The sequence below is a fragment of the Hyla sarda genome, chromosome 3 (assembly GCF_029499605.1).
Source record: "Hyla sarda isolate aHylSar1 chromosome 3, aHylSar1.hap1, whole genome shotgun sequence".
NCBI lineage: Eukaryota > Metazoa > Chordata > Amphibia > Anura > Hylidae > Hyla > Hyla sarda.
The window spans coordinates 75,252,387-75,271,159 of NC_079191.1; positions in this window are offsets into that span (position 1 = coordinate 75,252,387).

The following is an 18,773-nucleotide window of genomic DNA, read 5'->3' on the forward strand; positions in this document are numbered from 1 at the left end:
GCCTTGATAAATTCCCCCCTATGAGCCAAGAATATGCCCTGCTGTGTGGCTCTGCTCGTCATGTACCCTGGCCTACAGGGGACTTGTGTGCACCTATTGCTTTTGTTTTGCATTTGTTATGTTTTGTATTTTTAAATATTACTTTAGAGTTTTATCTTTTAAATGATCTTTGTATATTCGACATTTAAATGCTCAAAGTATCGTCAATTGAAGTGGAAAACAGCATATTGGTATATAGAATAGAATGTAGAGATTACTGGAAGGCCGCATTCAGTATTTGTGACACTCATGTTTATTCATTATAAATAATATATGGCATTGCATATGTGATTTAAGAAGGTCAGACCTATAATAAAGTGAAAGCCTTGGAGACTACTTCATCCTAAATGGCACTTTCGAGGTGACTTTCAAAGGAGGCATGTGGTATATGTTGTACATGTTGTACTGTACTAAAATTTCTGCTACTCAAAATCAGTTCTATTCATCTGACTAGGATTGTTTTTGTGGCAAGGACATGGATTTATCTGCAAACCAGATTAAGATGTCTGGAACAGTCCCAGGGATTTCTGAAATAAATCTGCCACCTGTACAACATGAGAGGGGTCATACCCACCATATGCAACCCATGAATCAAGACCAGGAGATAGAAACTTCTTTAACTGGATGGTGGTTAGCCAAAGAATTAATAATACAACTATAAGAACCTGAGTACTAAAATAAGGCTCTAAAGTAATGACAAACTGTGTGGCTAAAATGCGTAAGGCCACCACTAGATGGGCCAAATGGTTCTTATCTGCCAACACATTCTATGTTTCTATGGACTCCCTGCAGGCAAGTCAACCTTTGTAGCTCCTCCTCAAAATGCTAGAATATCCCAAACCACAAGCTGTGACTTTAGTTAAATGGCACATACAGTAACAATAGTCTAAGCATAACATAAATATTCGAAACCACATGTAAAATAAAAAAATATAATGTCAATATGTAAATATATAAATGGAGGGAAGGTAGGACAACATGCCCCCACGACTTAGAGAAAGAAAGAAGGAAAATATAAGTAGGTACCTTAACGTGTCTCTGTCATGAAAAAAAAAATTGGCATGTCACAGAGGCATGTCAAAAGTTTTCATCAGTCGGAGTCTCAGTGCTGAAAACTTTACTGACTGAAAGAGGAGAAACGCACACTTACTCCCTTTGCTCCTTGACTCGCTGTGATGTTCATCCATAGTTTTATAATGAGGCCATCCAGTGAAGCAGAATGGCACTGCGGGCCAAAGAGTGAAGTGCACAAATGCACGCTTCTTCCATTTATTCTACTGATGGGTGGGGGTCTCAAACCCGAGACCCCGACTGAACAAAACTTTACACATGTCCAAATTTTTTTTATCACAGGGACAGTTTAAAGGAGAAATGCAGTGGAAAACGTTTAATATCCCCTGTGCCCGGGCTGCAAAAACAAAAAAACTTTAACTCACATTCCTATGTTCCCAGTTGTGTCGGTATCAGCATCCCGTTTCTCCGGCGCTGCTCGGGTCCCTGCTTCTTAGGTAAGGAATGTCGCTCTGCAGTCAGCGTATCGCCGGCCGCAGCAATGTCCCATCTCTGCCAGTAATAGGCTGAGCGCACTGTCATGTAAGGAGGTTGGGCCCCGCCTTCTTCATGCTGCCCGGGCTCCTTACATGACAATGCTCTCAACCTATCACCGGCCGAGCACAGGGGATGTTAAAAGTTTCTCCTTTAAGTAGAGGCAAGGTTGGAGGGGGCAGTGGGGGCTTTTATTGGCTCATGGACTTATTGCAGAAAGAGTGGGACCGCATGAAGGAGGGGCAGTGCAAAACATGAGTTCAGCATGTGGCCATGGACGATGGGGCTCCAACTGCTGATCGCAGCTGAGTGTTCTGTGTATGTGCAGCCAACCCTCTGTTTATTCTCTATGGGCCTTCCAAATGTTGTCAAGGACTGAAATTTGCAACCTTTGTAAAACCCATGAAAAATGAGTGGAGCAGTGGCTGCACTTGTGTGGCTCACTCCATTTATTGGGGGCTACAATATTATGGGGCTCTCAGGACCTACTAGGGTCCCAGCAGTTAGAATCCCTGCTGATCCGCAAGTAATCCTGTATCCTATATGTAGTGAATAATTTTCTCTACTGAGAATACCCCATCTCTAGAAGTAATACACAGCTTGTTGGTGTATCACATACTTGTTCTCTTGAACAACAGAGAAAAACAGTCTATGGCTTAGGTCAGGTTATTCCCCAAGATGGCTGACAACTTTTGCCTGAACCTTCCATGGGACCATGGAAGGTTGTTCCCAACGATTACAGGCTCCGGCTTAGCACTGTTTGCAGGGATGGTATAACAGGCTCTGGTGTATATAACTTGTATAACAGGCTCTGGTGCCTCAAGCCAGATCACACCCTTTGCCGGAATCACCTAGACCTAGTAATTCCCGTTAGTTTTTATAACATTAAAATTATGTTGTCTTACTTTATTGTGACTGACTTGTTAGTTTTTGTTTATTTTAATTCTTTTCTGTAAACTTAAAACTTGTTTTTATTTTAAACAACAAAAACATAAACCCCTATCTTGTCATTGGTTGAATAATATTTAAATTTAATTTCTACCAACAGCATAAATCAGAATTAAATGTCACGTAAAATCATGCCGGCAGATTATTTCAGTCCTTGAATGATCCATAGCGCCTAGTACGGACCATGACAGCTTCTCATTTCCTATAAGTCTTTGCAGGATTTAGCATTGATTGAAGCTACACTATAGTATACGCCAATTAATTCCTGCTATGTAATTAATATCTAGTAGAATTACTGCCAGGAGCCGTACAGCTAATGAACTCTGATTCCAGGTTAATACCTTGCCTTTCGCTTTAACACTTCATCAAAACCAAAAGTCACTTCCATCAAATATCCCTTCAAGGTAAAACCAGAGAAAGACATAAAGGAGAAGAAACAGACGGTAGAAGTGGAAGAAAGGAGGAAAATGATGAATGGAGAGATAGTAGAAGAAGAAATTAAACCTACAGCAAAAAGGAAATTAAATAATCTTCATAATAACCAGACAACATAACAAGGAAGAACGAACAGGCAGGGAAATTCAAGAAAGAATGAAAAATGATAGTTGGGCAAAATAAAGACCTACAAGGACAAAAGAGGCATAATTTATGGGAAATATACATGTATATAATTTTCCATTTCCATTGACCTCCCCCTATCCCAGTTGACTCTCCCCCACCTCTTCATTCCTCCATCCATCAACACAGTGTCGGTTCATTATTCTATGTAGAAGGGTCCTTTATTCCACCTATCAGGTTTCTTAGATGCAATCTGCATGCCAATTACGGTCTGCAATGGACCCCTGATACCAGGAAATGGAAATAAGTACAGCTATGTGGATCAGACTTTGAGAACATTGTCACAATTGGCGACCTTAGTAGCAATACATATACGCTTTTCTTGGTGCCTTCTCAATGTCACAGTCTAGAGTAGCAGTGCAGAAACAATTATATGGCATTTATAGCTTACAAAGCATATAGGAACATTTTGGGAGTATGTTTTTAGGGGGGTTGTTGTAACATGCTTCCTGAGCGACAGATATTCCTACAGTGATATGCTATGTCTTGCATTGACTATGAACTGTGCCACTTTCTCCGTTTTTATGTCTGGCATATATAACCATGTTTACCATTTGTAGAGAATGTTTGGGAACCTACACACTCATTTTAATTCCCCCCACATTAGGCTGGCAGTATAGTTCCCTCCACATCAGATTGTAGTTTACCCACATTAGGTTGTAGTTCCCCCACATTAGGTTGTAGTTCCCCCACATTAGGTTGGCAGCATAGTTCCCCCATATTAAGTTGTCATCATAGTTCCCCATATTAGGTTGTCAGCATAGTTCCCCCCACATTAGGTTGTCAGCATAGTTCCCCCACATTAGGTTGTAGTTCCCCCATATTAGGTTGGCAGGATAGTTCCCCCACATTAGGTTGTAGTTCCCCGACATTAGGTTGGCAGTATAGTTCCCCCACATTAGGTTGTGGTTCCCCCACATTAGGTTGTAGTTCTCCTACATTAGATTGGCAGTATAGTTCCCCCACATTAGGTTGTAGTTCCCCCACATTAGGTAGGCAGTATGTCCCCCCCCCATTAGGTTGGCAGTATAGTTTCCCCCACATTAGGTTGTAGTTCCCCCACATTAGGTTGGCAGTATAGTTCCCCCACATTAGCTTGTAGTTCTCCCACATTAGGTTGGCAGTATAGTTTCCCCCGCATTAGGATGTAGTTCCCCCACATTAGGTAAGCAGTGGACCCCAGAGACATACAGCCTTCAGCCATATACAGTGTATGGCTGGAAGCTGTATGTCTGTGTACTGCCCCACTACCCCACTACCATGATACGGTACCTTACCATTGTTCTCCCACACTAGGTTGTCAGCATAGTTTTCCCACACTAGATAGGCAGCATAGTTCCCCCCACATTAGGTTGTCAGCATAGTTCCTCCCACATTAGGTTGTCAGCATAGTTCCTCCCACATTAGGTTGTCAGCATAGTTCCCCCACATTAGGTTGTCAGCATAGTTCCCCCACATTAGATTGTAAGCATAGTTCCCCCACATTAGGTTGGCGGTATTGTTCCCCCCCACATTAGGTTGGCAGCATAGCTCCCCCACATTAGGTTGGCAGCATAGTTCCCCCACATTAGATTGGCAGCATAGTTCCCCCACATTAGGTTGTCAGCATAGTTCCCCACATTAGGTTGTCAGCATAGTTCCCCCACATTAGGTTGGCAGCATAGTTTCCCCCACATTAGGTTGTCAGCATAGTTCCCCCACATTAAGTTGGCAGTATAGTTTCCCCACATTAGGTTGTAGTTCCCCACATTAGGTTGGCATTATAGTTCCCCCACGTTAGGTTTTAGTTCCCCCACATTAGGTTGTAGTTCCCCCACATTAGATGGCAGTATAGTTCCCCCACATTAGGTTGGCAGTATAGTTCCCCCACATTAGGTTGGCAGTATAGTTCCCCCCCCCCAAATTAGGCTGGAAGTGTAGTTCCCCCCATATTAGATTGTAGTTCACCCACATTAGGTTGTAGTTCCCCCACATTAGGTTGTAGTTCCCCCACATTAGTTGGCAGTATAGTTCCCCCACATTAGGTTGTAGTTGCCCCACATTAGGTAGGCAGTATGTTCACCCAGATTAGGTTGGCAGTATAGTTCCCCCACATTAGGTTGGCAGTATAGTTTCCCCCACATTAGTTTGTAGTTCCCCCACATTAGGTAGGCAGTGGACCCCACAGACATACAGCCTTCAGCAATATACAGTGTAAGGCTAGAGGCTGTATGTCTGTGTACTGCCCCATTTCAGTGTTCCGACAACCGCTCCTACGGACTCGAGGAGCGGTGGTCGTTGCACCGAAGATGAAGTGCTGGTAACTTACCATACCCGTGCATCCTTGCTGCTCCGCTCTGCTCTGCTGTTGCTATGGGTGCACGCACGGGAAGTCGGTGATGTCCATACATGCGCTACCTCTCGGCGGCCCTTACATTCTTAAAGTTAACGCGGAGCCGCAGAAAGGTAACCGGGACAGCCTTGTGTCCCAAAAAGATCTTTCGGGACACAGGGATGTCCTGAATGTGATGGGGGAAGTTAATCTCGGCCGGGACGGCCGGAGTATGGATAATCCATACCCCAGGCATCCTGGCCGACTGCAGCACCCAGCATATAAGACGACACCCGGCGTATAAGACGACCTCCGACATCTGAGAACATTTTACGGGGTTAAAAAGTCAGAAAATATGGTACCTGCGGTCTTCTCAAACATTTGCTTCCAGGCAGAGGGTGATGAACAAAGTACAGTGGTGGCACAGAACGGCGATCGGCTCTCTTTATATGAATCTCACCGGCAGGCAGGTTAGTCTATGGTAGCGAGAGTGATCTTGTTGCTGATAGCGGCGTCCTTGTGCAGTGCGGTCTCTGTAAGAGCGTGACACACTGTGCAGTGGTCCAGTTTGCCGGGGGCTGCAGCGCTTGTCAGTAGATGAGTAGATGTAAATAATCGTAGGTGGTGAAGGTGGCAAAATAGACCTGGATGGTGGCGGGGTGATAGGTGCAGGGCAAATGTTGTTACCCTAGGGGCAGATGGCATTAACCCCTTGTTTTCGTGATGACAAGGAATGGTTTAGCCTATAACCACCCAATGGTATACCGCTGGATAGGCACGGGGGAAATAAAGACTCCAACGCCAAGTTACGGACAACGGTAGCTTTATTGAGGGTAGACACTTGTTAAAGTCCATACAGTTCAGCCAGGGCCCAAGGAGGGGACCAGTGACTAAGAGACCTTAAGGGCTTGCTGGGACTTTTAGTAGGACTAGGCAATTTAGTGCAGGCCCTGTTGCTTGACAATTTGACAGAGACTGACTTGACTTGACTGATGATGAAAAAGCTGCAGGTTTACTTGCACTTGACTGTGGCTGCAGGACTTGAGTTGAGGCCTCCAATACTCTGGACACACACACTAGGCACAACTGCACTAGACCTCAGCAACAAGAGCTCTAAGCTCCAAGAGATAGAGGCTAGCTCTACCCAGGGCTTATATGGGGGAGACTAGCAGGGAGCCCATGGGTCACCCCTGGGATCCCCTGATCACTGGTACCTCCTGGGTAACAAGCCCGTAGTATAGCACATGGTATAACTCTTAAAGTGATAACACATTTTATACAGTACAACATATTTACAGTAGGGAACTAATGCAGGGGGCCCTGGGGACACTGAGGGAGGCTGCCTGACAGGGCAGCAGGAGTATGGGGCAACACCTCCCGACTACCACACTTGTATTGAGGGGGTGGGGCGTGACATCACAAGGGGGTGGGGGAGTGACGCCTTGAACCCCCGGCTCCAAGCGTTCAGAACTTTTTGTTCCGAATGCTGAGCAGCGGAGTATCCCATTAAGTCGCACTCCCACAAGCTATTATGGGCACATACCTTTACACCAGTATCTTCATCTTCATTAGTTCTGACTCATCCTATTTATTTAACATAATGACAGAACAAGGTATTAGGTTTAATTGCAGCAGTAATGTAGGACACAGCTTTGTCAGTAGGAACAGAAATAGAAATTATGACCCGGTCCGAGTCTAAAAAAAACGTATTACAATAGTATCCTGGAGGGGATAGAACGCTCCATTAAAACATCTCCGAGCTGACGAATGTGGAAGTGCATTAAGATTAATGATATGTTTATTCTTAATGCCGCAGAACAGGGATGAATTGTTTAAGTGCTTTCCCCCCATTAAAGATCTATCAGTTTCTATCAGGTGTTTATGGCCTGTAGAACAACGAGACACTTTGACTATCGCACACGTACACAAATCAGCGGCGACACCCCGAGCCGCCCGGCTTCGGTGCCGTATCTGGGGGATTCGTGCTCCTTGAGGCAAAGAGTAGGTGACAGGCTCCACTTAGCATTCATTACCTGCATATAATAACCTCATATATCAAACTGGAATTGACCGAGAAACCCCATGGTAGTAGGCCTTCTGTTATACATGGCAAACACCATTAACCAACAGTCCCTTGTTCCCTTGCTTGATATGCAAAATCGGTTGTGCCGTAAAGAAGAAATGGCTCGCACAATGACTATTTGTTAGCACTATACATAATATGAATGAATTATGCAAAACAGTCATAACTCTGCCCTCAGATGCTTTGAGCAATAAGACCCGAGCTGACACCCAGTGGCCCGGAAAATAATGAGGCTCGGCTGAACAAAATTATAAATAAAATAAATTAATTTAAAGTGGACACTGATGCATGGAGAGGGGACCGGGTGGAAGCTCCATGTTCATTCACCCGGGAAGTGTATTCATTGCTCGCAAGTGCAAAACCCCAAGGGTGAACACTGCTATTATCGAGTGGATAAAGGTTGAATAACTGCTGGCTATTCGGGTGGAGTGTTTTCTTTAATTGCTTTTTCTTTCTATACAGGGAGAGGAATGCAAACTGATGCCTCCTTATTACATGGTAAAGGGGCATCCCCTCCCAAAAAGTACTAATACATTAAGTGTGCCATACTCAAAGCGGGCAAACACACCATACCAGCTACAATTCCTTGAGGAATCCGGGTTTGTCAGAAAATTCCATCATCAGCCCAAAGACCTTTGTTCATATGGCCTGAGAATGGACTCTAGACTTTAGGAATAACCGAACTTTTCCACAACACTGTACAGTTATAATAAGAACAATTACATTACATTACAATATTATACTGTATTTGGGGGATTGTTATTTAAAAGGGGTACTCCACTACTTTAAAAGTTATCTTCTATCTCCAGGATAGGCAATAAGTGTCTGATCGTGGGGGGGTCCCCCCCAATGATTTCCAGAACAGGGTCCCATCTATCCCTGTGCATGGAGCTGTGTGTGTGTCAGCACTATGGGGGAGCTAGAGATACATAAGTACTGTACTCGGGTATCCCAAAAGCTCCCATAGACAGTGCAGATCGCTTCATGCACAGGGAAATACAGGGCCCCATGATCAGGCAAAATACATACTCATTAGGGGATATTGAGTGCAGATTACTGTCATGTGCCTCAACATATACAAGTGAAAAAAGTAAAATGGTCTGAAGACATTGTGAATGCATTGTATTATGGCCTATAGAAAATGCATGCTCAAAAACTTTGGAGCATATTCCCATTGCACACATTTTGCAGCACTTTTTTTGCATTCAATTTGTGCCAAAATATGAGCCAAAATCTTGGGGTTAACACAACATAAAAGGGGTACTCTGGTGGAAAACAACATTTTCAAATCAATCCTCTGTCTGTATCAGGAACTGTCCAGAGCAGGAGAGGTTTGCTATGGGGTTTTTCTCCTACTCTGGACAGTTCCTGACATGGACAGAGATGGCAGCAGAGAGCACTGTGGTTAGACTGGAAAGAGCTACACAACTTCCTCTCGAGCATACAGCATGAATTCAAAGAGAGAAAACAGACATGGTTGCACATCCACAACATACACCTTGATCTAATGCAACATTTATTAAACTAACAATTCGTTATTCATGGCCACCTGTAAGTAGTGGGACCCTAACACCCCTAGCATAAAATGGTACAGAAAGCATGTAAAAGCTCACTTACCATGTGCTCCCAGTCAAATACAAGGAGACTGTAAGAAAGAATAGGGCCCTATACAGCTTCCTGCCAATTTATATAGGCCTGGGCTGAGGGGGAGGGACAGAGTGCTGACCAAGTAAAAACAACAACAAAAAAGAGGGGGATGGAAAACATAATGTGACTTGAAATCGAGGAAACAGACATAAAACATTAGATCAAGGTGCATGTTGTGGTGCGACCATGGTGCGACCATGTCTGTTTTTTCTATTTGAATTCACATTGTGTTTTCTATCCCTCTTTTGTTGTTTTTACTTGGTCAGCACTTTGCCCCTCCCACTCAGCCCAAGCCTATATAAATTGGGACGCTGCATAGGGCTCTATTTTTTCTGGCAGTCTCCTTGTCTTTGACTGGGAGCACATGGTAAGTGAGCTTTTACACCTGTTCACACTGGTGCAGTGCTTTTCGGCATCCATTGCTGTCGCAGCACCCTGTCTGTGGGGAGGCGCGGCCCAGGGACTGTGGCTGCTCTGCCAGTGTGTTGTTCCCCCTGTGGGCACTGGTGTTGCAGAGGTGGTGGTCGCCGCTCAGGGCTGTGCCATCTTATGCTAGGGATGTTAGGGACCCGCTACTTAAAGGCCATGACATGGCTAGCGGGCTTGCACCTCATGATCATAAAGTACACGACCTGTTAGTTTAATAAATGTTGCTGAGAAGCATTATATCAAGGTGCATGTTGTGGATGTGTGACCATGTCTGTTTTCTCTATTTGAATTCACATGGAGCATACAGCAGCTGATAAGTACTGGAAGTATTAAGATTTTTTAAATAGAAGTATTTAACAAATCTGCTTAAATAACGCTCGGAGCCGGAGGCCGTGATCGTGACCTCCCGGCCACGCCCCTTCGTGACATCACATCACGCCCCCTCCATTTATGTCTAGGAATAGAGGGGCCTGACATCACGTTACGAGGGGCGTGGCCATGACGTCATGACCACTACCACAGGAACCCAGCGTTTGTTTAGGAGATCGTTTGTTTAGGAGACCCAGCAGCAGGACCCCCGTGATCAGACATCTTATCCCCTATCCTTCCGATAGGGGATAAGATGTCTAGCAGCAGAATACCCCTTTAACTTTCTAACACCAGTTGATTTGAAAACATTTGTTCTTTACTGGAGTACCTCTTTAAACAGAGCAAAGAACACCCCATAAATGTTACTAGTGGATCTGGCTGATTATAGTTGCAGTGTTTTTACAGATATTGATAATTGAGATTTTGGTAAATAGCAGCCCACTGTACCAGTAATACTTAGTAAGGCTGGAATGCAGTTTTTGAGCCAAAAGTGGTTAAAGGAACAGTAAGAAGAAAAGACGGATACATCTTCTCTATAGTATCCAATGTTATTTTGGCTAAACAAAAAAAAATAAAAAATACACCAAATAAAAAAATGCATGTGTGATTCAGGTTTTAGATCATTCCTAGTGTTATATCAAATTGTAATATAAAAGCAGCCACATTCCAATCCCAAGACTGCATTCTAGAGCATTGTCATCGGAACGGCACATAATGCCCCATCCCATCATCTGGCGTCTACCATACAATGCACAGCCCCTACGTTATATTGACAGAGGGATGAATGGCCTATAACATTCTCTGAAGTAAAGTCAATTGGCCGAGCCGTGTTGACACAAGTTGTAATTGTCATTTGCAAGTGTCAGCAAGAACCTGGAGATTGGAAGCGCGAGGCGCAGATTAGATAAACACATTGGAGTTTTCCTACAGGCTGTCCTGCTGAATATGCTGGATTATCACAACTACTACTAATGCATGTGGATAAAATGGCAAAACCACAACAATTCCAGCTAAATGCAAACTGTGAATAGTCTCCTTCTTCTATGACCTGGAAAATAAATAATTACTGTGACCCTGAACAATGGGGGAATCTAATATTATCTGTGGTTTTACCACCACCAAGTGGAAATCTGTCTGCATAATATTACGCTGTATTTACTAGTTTTGCTTCACAGTTGTTAATAAATTTGGCCATTTTGGCCTTCTATTGAAGTATTCTGTTGTTTTGGCATGTTTCCTTGCACCACTTTCTTCGAGGTGTAATGTGCGCCAAATATGTGTTGAAGGAATAAGTAAATTAATTGAGTTTTACAACTTTGTCTGTCCCATGCCCCTTTTTCATGAAACACAAAAAAAAAAAAAAAAAAAAAAGGTAGCGGAAATATTAAAGGGGTTATCCAGGAAAAAACTTTTTTTTATATATCAACTGGCTCCAGAAAGTTAAACAGATTTGTAAATTACTTCTATAAAAAAAATCTTAATCCTTTCAGTACTTATGAGCTGATGAAGTTGAGTTGTTCTTTTCTGTATAAGTCCTCTCTGATGACACTTGTCTCGGGAACTGCCCAGTTTAGAAGCAAATCCCCATAGCAAACCTCTTCTACTCTGTGGAGTTATCGAGACAGACAGAAATGTCAGCAGAGAGCACTGTTGCCAGACAGAAAAGAACAACTCAACTTCAGCAGCTGATAATTATTGAAAGATTGAAAGATGAGATTTTTTAAGGGAAGTAATTTACAAATCTGTTTAACTTTCTGGAGCCAGTTGTTATAAAAAAAAAAAAAGTTTTTTCCTGGATAACCCCTTTAACCTCTTCAGGACATAGGGCATATGGATACGCCCTGCATTCCGAGTCCTTAAGGACCGAGGGCGTATCCATACGCCCGTGGGAATTCCGGTCCCCATCGCTAGCCGGTTGGGGACCGGAGCCGGATGCCTGCTGAAATCGTTCAGCAGGCATCCCGGCATATCGCCCAGGGGGGTCATTATGCCCCCCCATGTCGGCGATGGCCGCAGATCGCTGGACAATTCAGTCCAGCGATCTGCGGCGATTCCGGGTCAATCGGGTCTCCAGTGACCCGGTGACCCGGAATTACTGGTTGATCGGGGCAGCCAGAGCCAGAGCCTGCAGGGGTGAGGTGGCACTGGTGCCACCTCACGATCGCCCTGATTCGTCGGCCGGATTACCGGCCGACTAATCAGGGCGCCTGCTGCGAGTGTCACTCCCGAAACCCGCTCCGCCCCTCTTCCGGAGGACGTGAGCGGGTGCGGGAAGAAGACCCCAGTTGCTGGGGACCCCGATCCCCGGCGTCAATGTTGGGATCGGGGCCTCAGGAGCGACGGCGACGACGAGGGACTGACCTGTGTGCCGGCAGCAGCAGGAGGTGAGTGACAGCCTCCTGCTGTTGCTTAGCAACAGCTCCCAGCATGCAAAAAGGGCATGCTGGGAGCTGTAGTTATGCAACAGCAGGAGGCAGACCACCACAACTCCCAGCATTCCCTTATGTGCATGCTGGGACTTATGGTTTTGCAACAGCTGGAGGCACATTTTTTCTATGGAAAAGTGTACCTTCAGCTGTTGTATAACTACAACTCCCAGCTTGCACAAACAGCTAAAGTGCATGCTGGGAGTTGTAGTGGTGCATCTGCTGGTTGCATAACTACAACTCCCAGCATGCCCGTTGGCTGTCGGTGACTGCTGAGAGTTGTAGTTTTGCAACAGCTGAAGGCACACTGGTTGTGAAACTCAGATTTTTTTTTTTTTTACCTAACTCAGTGTTTCACGACCGGTGTGCCTCCAGCTGTTGCAAACTCCAACTCTTAGCAGTCAATGTACACCATGCACCGTACATGCTGGGAGTTGTAGTTTTGCAACAGCTGGAGGCACACTGGTTGTGAAACACTGAGAGTTAGGTCATAAACTCAGTGATACATAACCAGTGTGCCTACAGCTGTTGCAAAACTAAAACTATCAGTATGTACAGTCTGTCAGCGCATGCTGGAAGTTGTAGTTTTGCAACAGCTGGAGGTATTTCCCCCCCCCCCCCCCCATGTGAACGTACAGGGTACACTCACATGGGCAGAGGTTTACTGCAGTATCTGGCTGCAAGTTTGAGCTGCGGCAAATTTTCTGCCGCAGCTCAAACTGCCAGCGAGAAACTACTGTGAACCCCCACCCGTGCGACTGTACCCTAAAAACACTACACTAACAAAAAATAAAAAGTAAAAAACACTACATATACACATACCCCTACACAGCCCCCCTCCCCTCCCCAATAAAAATGAAAGCGTCTGGTACAAATTTTGGGGGGTATTTTCTGCTTTTACCCTTTTTAAAAATGTAAAATTTTTGGGAAAACAATCAGTTTAGGTAAAAAATTTTTTTTTTTTTTTTTACATATGCAAAAGTCGTGAAACACCTGTGGGGTATAAAGGTTCACTTAACCCCTTGTTACGTTCCCCAAGGGGTCTAGTTTCCAAAATGGTATGCCATGTGTTTTTTTTTTTTTGCTGTCCTGGCATCATAGGGGCTTCCTAAATGCGGCATGCCCCCCAGAGCAAAATTTGCTTTCAAAAAGCCAAATGTGACTCCTTCTCTTCTGAGACCTGTAGTGCACCAGCAGAGCACTTTTCACCCACATATGGGGTGTTTTCTGAATCGGGAGAAATTGGGCTTCAAATTTTTAGGGGTATTTTCTGCTATTACCCTTTTTAAAAATGTTAAATTTTTGGGAAAACAAGCATTTTAGGTAAAAATTATTATTTTTTTTTTACATTTGCAAAAGTCGTGAAACACCTGTGGGGTATAAAGGCTCACTTTATCCCATGTTACATTCCCCGAGGGGTCTAGTTTCCAAAATGGTATGCCATGTGTTTTTTTTTTCTGTTCTGGCACCATAAGGGCTTCCTAAATTACCGGCCGACTAATCAGGGCACCTGCTGCGAGTGTCACTCCCGCAACCCGCTCCGCCCCTCTTCCGGAGGACGTGAGCGGGTGCGGGAAGAAGACCCCGGGTGCTGGGGACCCCGATCCCTGGCGTCAATGTTGGGATCGGGGCCTCAGGAGCGACGGCGACGACGAGGGACTGACCTGTGTGACGGCAGCAGCAGGAGGTGAGTGACAGCCTCCTGCTGTTGCTTAGCAACAGCTCCCAGCATGCAAAAAGGGCATGCTGGGAGCTGTAGTTATGCAACAGCAGGAGACAGACCACCACAACTCCCAGCATTCCCTTATGTGCATGCTGGGACTTATGGTTTTGCAACAGCTGGAGGCACATTTTTTCTATGGAAAAGTGTACCTTCAGCTGTTGTATAACTACAACTCCCAGCTTGCACAAACAGCTAAAGTGCATGCTGGGAGTTGTAGTGGTGCATCTGCTGGTTGCATAACTACAACTCCCAGCATGCCTGTTGGCTGTCGGTGACTGCTGAGAGTTGTAGTTTTGCAACAGCTGAAGGCACACTGGTTGTGAAACTCAGAGTTTTTTTTTTTTTTTTTACCTAACTCAGTGTTTCACGACCGGTGTGCCTCCAGCTGTTGCAAACTCCAACTCTTAGCAGTCAATGTACACCATGCACCGTACATGCTGGGAGTTGTAGTTTTGCAACAGCTGGAGGCACACTGGTTGTGAAACACTGAGAGTTAGGTCATAAACTCAGTGATACATAACCAGTGTGCCTACAGCTGTTGCAAAACTAAAACTATCAGTATGTACAGTCTGTCAGCGCATGCTGGAAGTTGTAGTTTTGCAACAGCTGGAGGTATTTCCCCCCCCCCCCCCCCCAATGTGAACGTACAGGGTACACTCACATGGGCGGAGGTTTACTGCAGTATCTGGCTGCAAGTTTGAGCTGCGGCAAATTTTCTGCCGCAGCTCAAACTGCCAGCGAGAAACTACTGTGAACCCCCGCCCGTGCGACTGTACCCTAAAAACACTACACTAACAAAAAATAAAAAGTAAAAAACACTACATATACACATACCCCTACACAGCCCCCCTCCCCTCCCCAATAAAAATGAAAGCGTCTGGTACAAATTTTGGGGGGTATTTTCTGCTTTTACCCTTTTTAAAAATGTAACATTTTTGGGAAAACAATCAGTTTAGGTAAAAAAAATATTTTTTTTTTTTTACATATGCAAAAGTCGTGAAACACCTGTGGGGTATAAAGGTTCACTTAACCCCTTGTTACGTTCCCCGAGGGGTCTAGTTTCCAAAATGGTATGCTATGTGGGTTTTGTTTTGCTGTCCTGGCATCATAGGGGCTTCCTAAATGCGGCATGCCCCCCAGAGCAAAATTTGCTTTCAAAAAGCCAAATGTGACTCCTTCTCTTCTGAGACCTGTAGTGCACCAGCAGAGCACTTTTAACCCACATATGGGGTGTTTTCTGAATCGGGAGAAATTGGGCTTCAAATTTTTAGGGGTATTTTCTGCTATTACCCTTTTTAAAAATGTTAAATTTTTGGGAAAACAAGCATTTTAGGTAAAAATTATTATTATTTTTTTTACATTTGCAAAAGTCGTGAAACACCTGTGGGGTATAAAGGCTCACTTTATCCCATGTTACATTCCCCGAGGGGTCTAGTTTCCAAAATGGTATGCCATGTGTTTTTTTTTTTTCTGTTCTGGCACCATAAGGGCTTCCTAAATGTAACATGCCCCCCAAAAACCGTTTCAGAAAAACGTACTCTCTAAATCCCCTTGTTGCTCCTTCGCTTCTGAGCCCTCTACTGCGCCCGCCGAACACTTTACATAGACATATGAGGTATGTGCTTAATCGAGAGAAATTGGGCTACAAACACAAGTAAAAATTTTCTCCTTTTACCCCTTGTAAAAATGAAAAAATTATGTCTACAAGCATGTGAGTGTAAAAAATGAAGATTGTGAATTTTCTCCTTCACTTTGCTGCTATTCCTGTGAAACACCTAAAGGGTTAAAACGCTGACTGAATGTCATTTTGAATACTTTGGGGGGTGTAGTTTTTATAATGGGGTCATTTATGGGGTATTTCTAAGATGAAGACCCTTCAAATCCACTTCAAACCTGAACTGGTGCCTGAAAAATATCGAGTTGTGAAAAATCGGAAAATCGCTGCTGAACTTTGAAGCCCTCTGGTGTCTTCCAAAAGTAAAAACTCATCAATTTTATGATGCAAACATAAAGTAGACATATTGTATATGTGAACCAAAAAAAAATGTATTCGTAGTATCCATTTTCCTTACAAGCAGAAAGCTTCAAAGTTAGAAAAATGCAAAATTTTCTAATTTTTCACCAAATTTACGGATTTTTCACCAAGAAAGGATGCAAGTATTGACAAAAATTTACCACTATGTTAAAGTAGAATATGTCACGAAAAAACAATCTCGGAATCAGAATGATAACTAAAAGCATTCCAGAGTTATTAATGTTTAAAGTGACAGTGGTCAGATGTGCAAAAAATGCTCCGGTCCTTAAGGCCAAAATGGGCTTGGTCCTGAAGGGGTTAAGGTTTTGGGGAGGTGTGGAGCATTTGATAGAGGCCTTAGAAATAGGTGCATTTCAAGAAAAGAGAAGCCATTTACTGACGCTAGTAGCTACCAAAAAAATCTGGGACAAGGTGAAACAACTTTTGGAAGTTGAAGGTTATAATCAATATACTCCGATTTGGCCAAATAGAATATACCCAGAGGTAGGTAAAGTCCCCAAAATAGATAAATGGATAAATAAAGAAATAACTTGTATGTTCTCTCTGTTCGATAAAACCACTCTTAAACCATTCTCCCAGTTACAACGCGAGTATGATATTTCCCAAGATAGTTGGATCAATTATTTACAGATTAGAAGCGCAGTTACTAAACAGAACATAAAAAAAGTATTGTATCTGCAAAAAATTTCCAGTTGATAAATTCTATTCTTATTTCACCTATCTCATGAGGTGTGATTTCTAAGGTATATGAGAGCTTATTAGTGTATATTATTAAAGGGGTACTCCACTGGCCAGCATTCGGAAGTAAATGTTCCGAACGCTGTTTTCGCGCTGCGGGGGTCGGCCACACCCATTGTGATGCCATGGCCATGCCCCTCAATGCAAGTCAATGGGAGGGGGCGTGGCGGCAGTCACGCCCCCTCCCATTGACTTGCTTTGAGGGGATGTGACCATGACATCACAAGGGGCGTGGCTGACCCCCACAGCACGAAAACGGTGTTCGGAACATTCACTTCCGAACGGTGGACAGTGGAGTACCCCTTTAAGGAAAAACAAAATGAATTGGCCTTGAAGGAGAAATGGGAGAAAGATGTAGGCCAAATAACTGGGGACCAGTGGAGTGAAATATTGATAAATATTCCTAGGTCATGAGTTAGTGAAGCTCATCGACTATCTAATATTTATTTAATACATAGAGCATATCGTACCCCTAAAACATTGTTCCAATACGGATATGCCAATGATGATAAATGTCCTAGGTGCCAGGAAACAAGAACCGATTAAGTGCACATGATGTGAAATTGTCCTAAATTAAGGGGATACTGGAATTCTGTAAGAGAACTCATAGCACATATATATCTGGTATCTATTGAGGATAAACCGTTAATAGGCTTATTGGAATGTACATCTGAGGTAGCTGCTCAAGAAGAGGTTGCCCCAGCTATACTTAGGATACTATATATGGCTTTGAAAATATAATTTTTTTTTCTTTAAAAGATATTTGATAGAAGTGAGTTGAGTGTGAACTCTTAGTCTAGAAAAAGCCACTACGTAAAGTGGTATTCCAGGCAAAAACATTTTATCCCCTATCCAAAGGATAGGATAAGATGTCTGACCGCTGCTGAGACCCCCCGCAATCTCCCTACTGCACCCGCATTCTATTATTGGATAGGGGATAAAATGTTTTTGCCCGGAATACCACTTTAATTACCCATGTATCCTTCTCCTCTTCCTTTTGGGGTTGTTTATTTTATTTTTTTATTTTTTTATTGTATTTTTCCTCTAGTCGCTGCACTCTTAGCTAGTTTGGGTATAGTGGTGATTATTATTGATCTGGTGATGATTCCCTATATCCCATGCAAGGGGGGTAGGGAAAGGGTGGAGAGGGAGGGGGGTGGTAAGTGCTTATGTAATGGTAGCTTTGTTATGTCTGTATTCTGTCTTTGTTTTGGTAGAAAATGTACCATATATATATATATATATATATATATATATATATATATATATCTATATATATATATATCTATCTATATATATATATATATATATATATATATATATATATATATATATATCTATATATATATATATATATATATATATATATATATATATATATATATATATATATACTCGAGTATAAGCCGACCCGAATATAAGGGTGGGAAATACATCATCCCCCCATGTTATCATCCCCCCCGTCATCATCCAGACCCCCGTCATTAACACCCCCTCATCACCCCCCCATCATCATCCAAACCCCCGTCATCATCCAGACCCCTGTCATCATCCAGATCCCTGTCATCATTTCCCCCCCCCCTTCATCATCACCGCCTGTCAATCCCTTCATCAGTGGTCTTCAACCTGCGGACCTCCAGATGTTGCAAAACTACAACTCCCAGCAGCCGATGGCTGTCTGGGCATGCTGGGAGTTGTAGTTTTGAAACATCTGGAGGTCCGCAGGTTGAAGACCACTGCGGCCTTCGTCATCATTGAGACCCCCTTTAGTTTTCTACTCACCTCCCCTCGGTGGGAAGGAAGGGTGAGCTGGTCTGGGCCAGCTATGCTGCAGGGACCGTCCGGTGGGGAGGGTTAGTCGT